This window comes from Dipodomys spectabilis, unplaced genomic scaffold (genome assembly GCF_019054845.1).
Source record: "Dipodomys spectabilis isolate Male_0828 unplaced genomic scaffold, ASM1905484v1 ptg000178l, whole genome shotgun sequence".
Taxonomy (NCBI): domain Eukaryota; kingdom Metazoa; phylum Chordata; class Mammalia; order Rodentia; family Heteromyidae; genus Dipodomys; species Dipodomys spectabilis.
The window spans coordinates 2052345-2063756 of NW_024870855.1; the positions used below are offsets into that span (position 1 = coordinate 2052345).

Consider the following 11412-nt stretch of genomic DNA (forward strand, 5'->3'; position numbering starts at 1 on the left):
AAATCAGAGGATCTAGGTTTCAGGTCAGCCCAGGCCAAAAAGATGTTGAGACCCCACCTCAACAGAAAATTCAGCAGGGAGCAGCAGTGTGCTCCTGCCAGCCCAGGACCACCAGTCCATTCACGCCATCAGGGATGAAAAGTAAGACCCTATCTCAAAAAATAACTACAGAAAATAAAGAACTAAGGGCCTGGGTCACATGGTAGTGTGCCTGCCTTGCAACACAAAGCTCTGAATTCAAACTCTAGTACAGAAGACAAAAATTGCCTTAAGGGGCATTTTTTTTTAAAGTTAAGCCAATGACTGACATTTACTGCTCTTGCTTCAAGTTAGAAATAGTGTCTTTTACAGATTATACCAACAGCCACCAGAAACAGCTATGTCTTTCTTATTTCAATATTCTCAGAGTCACTACAAAGTTGGCAAAAAGTGTAGATTCCTAGAACTTCCTGGATTATTAAAGAAAACTTAAAAAAAGAAGGGCCTAGGAGATGTCGGCTGCACCTTGGTGCCATGGCCCGAAATGCAGAAAAGGCCATGAGGGCCTTAGCAAGATTTCGCCAAGCCCAGGTGGAAGAGGGAAAAGTGAAGGAACGAAGACCTTTCCTTGCTTCAGAATGTACAGAGTTGCCCAAAGCAGAGAAGTGGAGACGACAGATTATTGGAGAGATCTCCAAAAAAGTAGCTCAGATTCAGAATGCTGGTTTGGGTGAATTCCAAATTTGAAACCGGAATGATGAGATCAATAAGCTGTTAAGAGAAAAAGGTCACTGGGAGGTGCGGATAAAAGAACTTGACGGCCCTGATTATGGGAAAGTTGGTCCTAAAATGCTGGATCATGAAGGGAAAGCAGTCCCAGGAAACCGAGGTTACAAGTACTTTGGAGCAGCAAGGGATTTACCTGGTGTTAGAGAGCTGTTTGAAAAAGAACCTCTTCCTCCTCCCAGAAAGACACGTGCTGAGCTGATGAACACTATGGTTACCTAGATGAAGATGATGGTGTTATTGTGCCTTTGGAGCAAGACTATGAAAAGAAACTGAGAGCTGAGCTGGTGGAAAAGTGGAAAGCAGAGAGAGAGGCTCTGCTGGCAAGAGGCGAAAAAGGAGGAGGAGGAGGAAGAGGAGATCAACATTTATGCTGTCACTGAGGAGGAGTATGATGAGGAAGGCAGCCTGGAGAAGGCAGGGGAGGATGGGCAGCTGAAGTTCATTGCTCCTGTTCCTGTGCCATCACAGCAGGAGACTGAAGAGGCCCTGGTGCAAAGGAAGAAAATGAAACTGCTTCAGCAATAAGCCAGGGAGACCCTTCAGGTTCAAAGTGAAGAAGCCAAGAGGCTCCTGGGATATTAGGACAAGTGGGTGTTCTCATTGGAGTCTGGAGGATACGGTGAATGCCAGTGACCGCCCTTCCCAGGACTACCTGCATATGCAGCTGTGGCAGGCACCACCTGGCCTCCTTTCCCATCCTTTGTCCTTGCACCTTTTTCTGCCTCATCAGCTGGTCTGAGGGTAGGATTCTGTCCCTTGTCTCCCTGTAGCTGTCAGGGTGCTGAACACCTTGGCCACCAACTTCGTACAAATGTCTTTGCTACCCTATGAATCCATTAGTTTTATATAGGGATATGTAAAACAGGTTGCCACCTGGCTAAGTGTCTTACTCCATGACTTTGAAAAGAGGAGAATCAACTACAGAGGCAGCATAAAAAAATGTGATTTTTTTCCCTATCTTCTCTTGAAAACGGAATCTCAGTTTCCATTAGCCAGAGCCACCTGAAGTATCTGCTTTACCTCTGTGCCTGGCTGGGGGAAGGGAATTGGAGCTAGAAGCATCTGTTTTATTATCTGCTCTGTAGATAGCTATTTTCATTAAAGATTTTTATAAGAAAGGAAACCTCTGTGGCTGCACTTTGTTCCCTCAGGTAACTATACCGAGGTGACATAAGGTCGGCCCATGAAGTGTGCATCTCTGCAGTCAGTCAACAGACATTTAAGAAGCACCTACTAAGGGTGCTCCATAAGTAAAGGCGGAATCCATCCAGTGTGTAAACATTTTAAGGTGTTTTCCTCTAGAAACCTGCCCTGCTGGAGGAAGGCCCTTTGGCAATAAGCCAGGCTGCTTCTGAAATCAAAGGCTCCTGACCCTCCTGGCCAGCTTCAAGGGGCCCCTGGACAGACAGGATCAGTGGGAGGGGAGACGCCCTCAGCCACACTTGCACTGGCCTCATGCTCCCAAGCGCGGCTCCCGACTTTCCAGGCCCCCGACTTTCCCGGCCCCATGCTCAGCCCAGGACAGGAGGCATTACTCCCTCAGCCCTGGAAACCGTCCCAGGGCCACCGGGCCATGCTCTGCGCTCGGGCTCGAGTCCCCTGGCACTACTGCCTCGTCCTGCGGGGTGCGCCTTGCGGGCCCACGCCTCCAGCCCGGACCCCAGCGGGGCCCCCGATGCATCCCCAGGAGCGGGAATTAGCGGGGATCGCAGCTGTCCACGGCGCCCCCTGTGCCTCCTCGGCCTCATCCACCGCGGCTGGCCCGGTACCCGCTCCCGGGGCGCTTCTGGGCTACCCACAACCACGAGCGCGGCCCAGGCCCCCGTCAGCCGCGTCCCGGAGCAGCTGCTGGAGCTCCGGACTCTGCCGTCCCGACGCCCCGCGAGCCGGTCCCGGTCCACACGTCTCGCTGGGGTCTCCGTCCTGCGGCGTCCCGGGACGCGTCACAGGCACGGGCGCCCTCTCCGCTGATCACCCGGCTCCTGCCCCGCTCCGACCCCCTCCCCGTCCGCCCTGGAGCCCCCTGCCCGCCATCCCCACCGCCCCACGCCGGTCCCCTCCCGCGCACCCCGGAGCCCTCCACGCCGACACCCGGTCCAGGCCCCTCCCCGCCGGCCCCGGGAGCCCTCTCCCCTCCCCGCCGGTCCCCGGAGCCCTCTCCCCTCCCCGGCGGCCCCGGGAGCCCTCTCCCCTCCCCGGCCCCGGAGCCCTCTCCCCTCCCCGCCGGTCCCCGGAGCCCTCTCCCCTCCCCGCCGGCCCCGGGAGCCCTCTCCCCTCCCCGCCGGCCCCGGGAGCCCTCTCCCCTCCCCGCCGGTCCCCGGAGCCCTCTCCCCTCCCCGCCGGCCCCGGGAGCCCTCTCCCCTCCCCGCCGGCCCCGGGAGCCCTCTCCCCTGTCCGCCGGCCCGAGGTCAGCGACCCCGCCCGGCGCGGGCCAGAAAACCATGAACCTGCCCGTGGTCTCCGGACAGCGGCGGCGGCGGCGGGGTTTCCCGGCATCCGGAGCCCCGACGACCCCTCCCCCCGCAGTGCACTGAGGCCCCGCGGCTCTGCAGCCCGGCCGGGCGGCTGGCGAATCGCTGCTCCACGCTCAGCTCGCAGGGCGCACGCACTCACCCTGCGGGTCGGGCAGCGCCGCGGCTCTCACCTCCTCTTCCTCGGCCGCAGCCTCCGTCTGCACCTGCGCAGAGCACCGCGCGCTCCCCGGGAACTCCCGCCAACCACCGGCCCCGCCCGCCCCGCGCTCGCGCCCCCGCCCGCCGCCCACCGCGCCGAGGGCGGGGCCCGACTTCCCCACGTCCCCACCTCACACAGAGGGAACGGCCACAGCCCGCGCCCAGACTGCGCGCACGCACCGAGGGTGCAGGGAGAAGGCCGGCCACCGGCCACCTCCGCCCCCGGGGCCGCCTGGGCCACCAGCAGCGCCTGCAGCTCTGCACAGGCTTCCATTCAGCCTCCCACTCGGAGACGACTGCGCGGCTTCACTCAGCTTCTCCCCTTCGGCAGAGCAGAAACAACACAGAGCCGGTTGCCCTGCGTGTGCTCAGTCACTGGAACGACCAGCATGTCTCTCCACCAAGCAGCCACCTCCTGAAGTTTGCACCTTGCATAGAAAACCATGTGTTCTCCCCACCTGCCGGGAACTGGATTTAGGTTAAATTCTTTCATCCAAACACCCTATTTTCAAAGCAGTGATGCCCAGCCTAGCTGGCACAGAGGAATGACAGCTGCTGGAACATTCAGGAGAAACACCTGTGCTGTGCAAATGCGGAAATCCCTGCTTCTCTGGAAAAGGCCCAGGTGCTGGCTAGGCATTCGCTGCTAATGGTGAAGGTGGTAAGGAAGCTCAAGCCTTGAGGGATCAGAGTCTAGGGGAGAAGGCAAAGCTCTCTGTCTTTCTCTCCCTCCCTCTTTCTCTCTCCTGCACGCTCCGGCACATACACACATACACACGATTTAAATTTTAACCCTGTTTGCTAGCCACTATTGAGTACTTGAAATGAGTTTTGTAGGTGTAGAACAAGCCCCAGCTTTAGTAGGAAAAAATGGAATGCAAGGTAGCTCAGTTTTTTTCATGTTGATTCTATCATTTCAGTAACTGAAAATGTTTACAGCTTGGAACTAAAAGTTAATATATCAGCTTAAGATATAAATATGTAGAATTTATGGGTGGGGAAGGTGGCTCAGTGGTAGAGTGCTTCCCTTGCATGCATGAGGCCCTGGGTTCGATTCCTCAGCACCACAGAAGCAAAAAGAAAACAGCCGGAAGTGGCACTTTGGCTCAAGTGGTAGAGCGCTAGCCTTGAGCTGAAGAGCTGAGGGACAGCGCCCAGGCCCAGAGTTCAGGCCCCACAACCGACCCCCCCCCAAAAGATATAAATATACAGAATTTAAATTGATTTCCACAGTTTTGTTCCACACATACTAATGCATTCCTAGTAATCTAGGATGATCTAGGCCCTGAATATAGGGTAAGGGAATATAGGTTAGCTACACTTAAAATGAAGGATAAAATATTAATGCAAATTCAACTTCATAGTGTGATAGGACTAACAGCTAGACTGCCTTATAATATGTAAAAACTCGTATTAGTTCAGTAAATATTTTAGTGAGTGAGTAGAATTCTAATATATATATATATATATATGTGTGTGTGGAAATAAATAAATATATAGAATTTATGGGCTGGGAAGGTGGCTCAGTTGTAGAGCGCTTGCCTTGCATGCATGAGGCCCTGGGTTCGATTCCTCAGCACCACATAAGCAAAAAGAAAAAAGCCAGAAGTGGTGCTTTGGCTCAAGTGGTAAGGCACTAGCCTTGAGCTGAAGAGCTGAGGGACAGCATCCAGACCCAGAGTTCAGGCCCCACGACTGGACCCCCCCCCAAAAAAAGATATAAATATATAGAATTTAAATTGATTTCCTCCGTTTTGTTCCACGCATACTAATGCATTACTAAGAAATATCAGTGATCTAGGTCCTGAATATAGGGAGGCAGGCTTACAAGTGGGAATGCCTGAGTCCAAGGTAGCTTACAAGCCAAGTACTTAAAAGTAGGAGGATTCTAGGAAAAGAAAGGAACTGAATAGTAATGCCATCATAATAACTGTCAACAGTGGCTTAAAATGACAAGAGAATATTTTAAAAGCAGCCAGTCAGTGGTGAGTTTGCTAGTGGTACAATGAGATGCACGAAGTGAGAAATATGGATCTGGTCAACAGCTGTCTAGCTAAGGCTTGCAGAGTCCTCATCTTCAGTTCAGCCATGAGTGAGCAGTCAGGTGATGCGACTACTGTAGTCCATCTCCCTGTAACCTGTGGTCCACTCTGCCCCATGCAATCAAGATGGCTTAAGTTTTATCCTTCTTTCATCCACCTTCTCTGTGGTCTCTTGGGGTGAAATCTAGTCATTCAGTGTCTTTCCTTGCCAACCACAGATTAGGTTAAAAACAAACAAAACAAAACAAAAGTTAGATACCATTTGATATCCCAGTAGAGATTCTAGGGTTCCTGCTGCCAAGGGGGAGAAACATTCTCCAATCCTCAGGTTCATTCCAATATTAACAATGCTCTTAACAATATATCTCCAAACCTCATTCATTTTCCTGATGAAGACATTTAGACACGCTGTCAGGTGTCCTGAAGGAATTCACTGGTGGTCAGGAATGTCACTGTAGGGTGGACAATGTCCTGTTGTCATGGATACGGGCTCATCTCACCACCTGGCTATTGAATATAAATCCTTGCATGCCCCTAAGTTGTTAGTCTATGCAAAACAGCATAGACTAAAAACTACCCCTAACTGGAAACACTGCACAAAGACAAAATGACTTAATTCTGTGGAGTTCTACTACAACAGTCTGTTGATAGACACTGATAGAAAAGTCACATCAACAGAGTCACAAAAAAGAGCAACATCTGCTCACTCCACCTTGCTGTCTTCAGGTTTGTGGTAGCAAGGAGCCTGCCATTGAGGAAACACTGGGCATGTGCAGGGTGCAAAGGATTTAGTCTTGTACTGTGGATGCGTGGTTCATTTTTCTATAGAGTCATGCCACTTTTCAACAAATGTAAAATTTCCACTTGATCATTTCAGCAAAACACATTCACTTTTACCTTGCTTTTCAGGCCCCGCTAGATTTTTTGGAAGCAAATTTTCATAAACTGACGGCCAGGGAGACACACACTCAGCAGCTGATACAAGGATGTAGACACAACTGACCACAGGCCAGCGCTGCCTTGAGTGCCTGCCTCCACCCAGCTTCAGAATGGGCACTGGGAGTTTCAACTTCAGTGACTGAAATTTCTTTTTCTTTTTTTAATTGTACTTGGTCAAACCCCTGTGAGATAAATCTACAAATCAGGTAGACTTAGTGTGTCAGCCTTTGTCCACTGCAGATGGAACAATCCTGTCTCAGTACTGGTTGGAGCTCGGGACATTCAGCATGGGGTCATGTATTGTGCTGTTGGTGGGGAACAGACTCCAGGTGGAGCTGATGATCTGCACCTTTTGTCAGACAACTTGGGCAGGGCCTGGACTCTGAACACATGGCCCATTTTCATGGACACTTGAGTGTACAGAGAAGTTCACCCCAGATCTCCTCTGTAGGGCCCACCCGTATCAGTCTCCTGATGGGAGGAAAAAAGAGAGCAAGTAGGGACAGGTGACTAGAGAAAGATCTGACGATCACATTTGAAGCCAGCCTGGGCAGGAATGTCCATGAGACTCCTGTCTCCAATTAAGCACCAGAAAAACTTGAAGTAGAGCTATGGCTCAAGTTGTAATCACCTTAGCGAAAAAGTCCAGAGACAGTGCCCAGGCCCTGAGTTCAAGCCCCAGGATTAGCACCAAAAAGAAAAAAAACAAAAACAAAAAACTTGTGCTTTGGTCATTGTCAATGGGTGGAGAGGTAGTCAGATTTAAACACAGATGTTTTGCTCTTCCTGGAAGTTCAGAATTTTAAAATAAGAGTAGTGGGACCTTAACTGAATGTCACCATGAAACTCCTTAAGTCCTGAATTCATCTCCAACACATTCCCATCATCTGCCTCCAAACAGAAAATTATTCAGTGTACTATCTCTTCTACCCCTTCTCTCTAGTTCTTCCATTCTGCTTTTGAACAGAATGTGTTTTTATCCAGCCCTATAACCATTGTCTTTTTCACCTGTTCAAGGGCCAGTGGCCAAGATAATTGCCCTAATTGTCTGATGGGAAGAGTAACATTGATCCAGATGCACTGTACTAATAAACCCATATGCATAACCCTCTTGCATAAATACTTAAAAGTAGTAATAGGGGCTGGAAAGGTGGTTTAGTGGTTAAGTCTTGCCTTGCATGCATGAGGCTCTATGTTCAATTCCTCAACACCAGATAAGCAGAAAAAGGCAGAAGAGAGGCTTGGTTCAAGTGGTAGAACCCTAGCCTTGAGCTGAAGAGCTGAGGGACAGTGCCCAGGCCATAATTCAGGCCCCACGACGGGGACACACACACACACACACACACACACACACACACACACACACACACACACACACACACACTAAGCAGTACTTTAGGAGAAAATGAAGAACACAACTGCCAAGAAAATGCAGTTACCACTTTCCTAAAAAGAACCATTTTGAAAATATACAATAAAAGTATAGTTCAACAAAACTTTATTATTTTTAACAAAGTAAAGTTGAAAGAGGGAGAAAAAGCAAGCAAGCAAGAAATAAAGAAAAGGAAACAAGGAAGGAAGGAAGGAAAATTATATGGAAAAAAGTCTGCACTCTGAATATAAATTGGACAGAGCCCATAGTGAAACTTTTACCCCATCTGAATGTTGCTCCTAAGACTTCTCTAGCTTCTCCAATTTAATGATACTAGTTTATTCAAGGGATATTCACAATTCAGCTAAGGTTTAGGATTCAACTACGGTTCACTCCTGCTATGATGCATAAAACCTCCCAAATCTCTCAAGGTATTTTCCTCAGGACACATGAAGCCTTCTCCTAATCCTCAGTGAAGATGAATGTCTGCAACCAGTCATAAAATCTTTTTTTTTTTATTGTTGTTTCAGTCCTAAGGCTTAAACTCAGGGTCTGGGTGCTGTCCCTGAGCTTTTTAGCTTAAGACTGGTGCTCTACTACTTGACCCACAGTTCCATTTCCAGGATTTTTGGTGGTGAATTGGAAATAAGAGCCAAACAGACTTTCCTGCCTAGGCTGACCTGGAACTGTAATTCTGAGATCTCAGCCTCCTGAGTAGTTAGGATTACAAGCATGAGCCACTGATGTTTAGCTAACCAGTCTAAAATCCTGAAGGACACTTAAAAACTCACTCATTTTAAGTTTTAGGCTTTTTTTAAGCAATTCAGCAATTTATAACTTAAGTGAATTAGACAAAATGATCTCACTACAATGCCTTAATAAATAATGCTGGACACCAGTGACTCAGGTCTGTAATCCTGGCTACTCAGGAGGCTGAGATGTGAGGATTGCAATTCGAAGTTATCCCAGGCAAGAAAGTCCATGAGACTCTTATTGCCAATAAACTACTCAGAAAGAGCTGGAAATAGCACTGTGGCTCAAGTGGTAGAGCAATAGCCTTGAGCAAAAGAAGCTCAGGGACAGCACCCAGGCCTTGAATTCAAACCCCAGGACCAGCAAAAAATTAAAAAGAGCTGGGAACGGGTGGTTCAAGCCTGTAATCCTAGCTACTCAGGTGGCTGAGATCTGAGAATCACAGTTCAAAGCCAGCCCAGGCAGAAAAGTCCGTGAGACTCTTATCTCCAATACACCACTAAAAAACCAGAAGTGACTCTGTGGCTCAAGCAATACAGAGCTCGCCTTGAGCTGAAGAGCACAGGGACAGCGCCCAAGTCCAGAGTTCAAGCCCTCCCCCCACAAAAAAAAAAAAAAACAAGAAAAAAGAAAAGCATATTTTTAGAAGGTTGAAAACCTATTCTCTGAACAATTGATCAATTTTTCAACTTTGTCCTCAAATTATCCTAAAATAAAAATGACTCCCATTTTGGCAGCTATTGCTTTCCCTGAAACAGGAAATCTCTTTCAAAAATATTTCTTTCACAGTAATTCAATAGTTTTCAGTATAAACCATCTCTTTTATCCACATTGTCAAAGTTTAGAAAGAATGCACCTATTTGTCATTTCCGAGAAAGTTCTCTTGCATAAATTCTATCTTGGGCTCAGGCCCAAACAGCTGCATTTGGCAGGTAGCTCTCAGAACACACTCCTACCCAGCTCTGCTTTAATAATCTGGCAGAAAGCGCACCTAACAACTACCGCATTGTCCAATTAGAGTGTGAGATCTTCTCTGTCCCTCTCCTATTAGCACTGTTTCCTCACCTAGTTCTTGAGTTAATGTAATATTGGTGTCTCTTTATGTGTGTGTGTGTGTGTGTGTGTCCGGTCGTGTGGCCTGAACTCTGGGCCTGGGTGCTGTCCCTCAGCTCTTCAGCTCAAGGCTAGCGCTCTACCACTTGAGCCACAGCACCACTTCCGGCTTTTTTCTTTTTGCTTATGTGGTGCTGAGGAATCGAACCCAGGGCCTCTCAAGGCAAGCGCTCTACCACTGAGCCACCTTCCTCACCCTGGTGTCATTTTTTCATGTCGTTGTTTTCTTGAAGTTCCTGAGCATTTAGAATCCCATGCTCCCTTTTTAAATTGATAGTTTAGATTAAAACTATGTTGGCCACAATCCTATTTTTATTATTCAAAAGAGAATTCTATTTCACTTGCTTGTGAATGGAAGTCTTTACTAGGAACAGGTTATTTTTGAGAGGAGTCAAGGTGAGCCTGGGCAGAGTACACAGAGGCCCCATGAGCAGAGGATTCTCCATTCTTCTTCCAGACCAAATGTTTGTCTGTGAGTCTCTGCACAGGGCCTGCTTTGAATGACCTCATACTCTTGCCTTCACTCAGGAGTGGGGAATCTTTCTTCTGCTAAGAACTATTTGGATATCATTACATCATTGACAAGCTATGCAAAATTATCAGTATGTACAGAAAGGGCACAAACCCAGCAAGAAGCAAACGGGGCCACCTCATCCTAGACCAAGTGATTGTGAGGGCCTATATGACCCAGCGACTAGAGTTTCCCAAGCCTGACTGGGGAAGTGATGAGCTGGAGTCTGCTGTTATTCTATCTCTAACCCCTTTCCATTTCCCTACAAGTCTTCAAGGAAGAAAGATTCCCACATGAGATAGCTTTTCTCCAACTTGTATGTGTGCTGTGTTCCCGAAGCTCTTATGCCTCCAGGTTTGCAGCACTTCCAGATTTCTGCTCCAATGACTAGCTTTTCATAATTATCTGGCACAGTTTGGAGACTTTTGGGACGGAAGAGAAAATAGGTACCAAGTGCTATATCTTCACACCTAGAAATTGCAAGTACCTGCTTAGTCTTTTTTAAATTTTTATTTATGTATTTGTTTGTTTGTGTGGTACTTTGCACAATAACTGACTCACCCCTAAGGACTTTATATCTCTCCCTTTTCTTCTTGTCCCTTGAGAACAAGTCATCTTAATTCATCTCTGTGACTCCCTCACCCTCCTTCCTTTGGTCTTGGCTACCACAGTATGTAGGGGCTAATGAAATCTAACCGGAGACTCAGTGTATCTCTGTTAAATAAACAAAAAAATTGCTTAGATTTAGTCACGTGGGCGGGGGGTGGGGGGCGGGCGGTGTCCTGGGCTTGAACTCAGAGCCTAGGCATTGTCCTTTAGCATTTGTACTCAAGTTAGTGCTCTAAACCACTTGGAGCCACAGCTCCACCACTAGTTTTCTGGTGGTTAATTGGAGATGAGAGTCTCATGGACACTATAGTCCTGGGTGGATTTGAACCATGATCCTCCAATCTCAGCCTCCTGAGTAGCTATGATTACAGACATGAGCCACCAGCACCTGACATAAAGCAAGGAGAGCTTGAATCCATCAGCTTGTTCCCTATCTACTACCACACGTACCATGTCTCAGTGGCTCTAAGCAGCTCCTGCCACAAGCTGACAGACACACAAAAGCTGTCACTCCACTCTGCACAGAATCAGTCTCCTGGGAATCACGGGAGGCTCAACTTGGAAGAACGTTGTGTAGTCAACAGATGATAAACCAGACACCAGTACCACAGCCATCTCCATGACTGTTGTACC

General features: G+C 48.5%; 1 pseudogene; it reads left to right on the forward strand.

The window, feature by feature from the left end:
- Positions 1-504: 504 nt before the first annotated feature.
- Positions 505-1419, forward strand: LOC122120757 (annotated as a pseudogene).
- The last annotated feature ends 9993 nt before the right edge of the window (positions 1420-11412 follow it).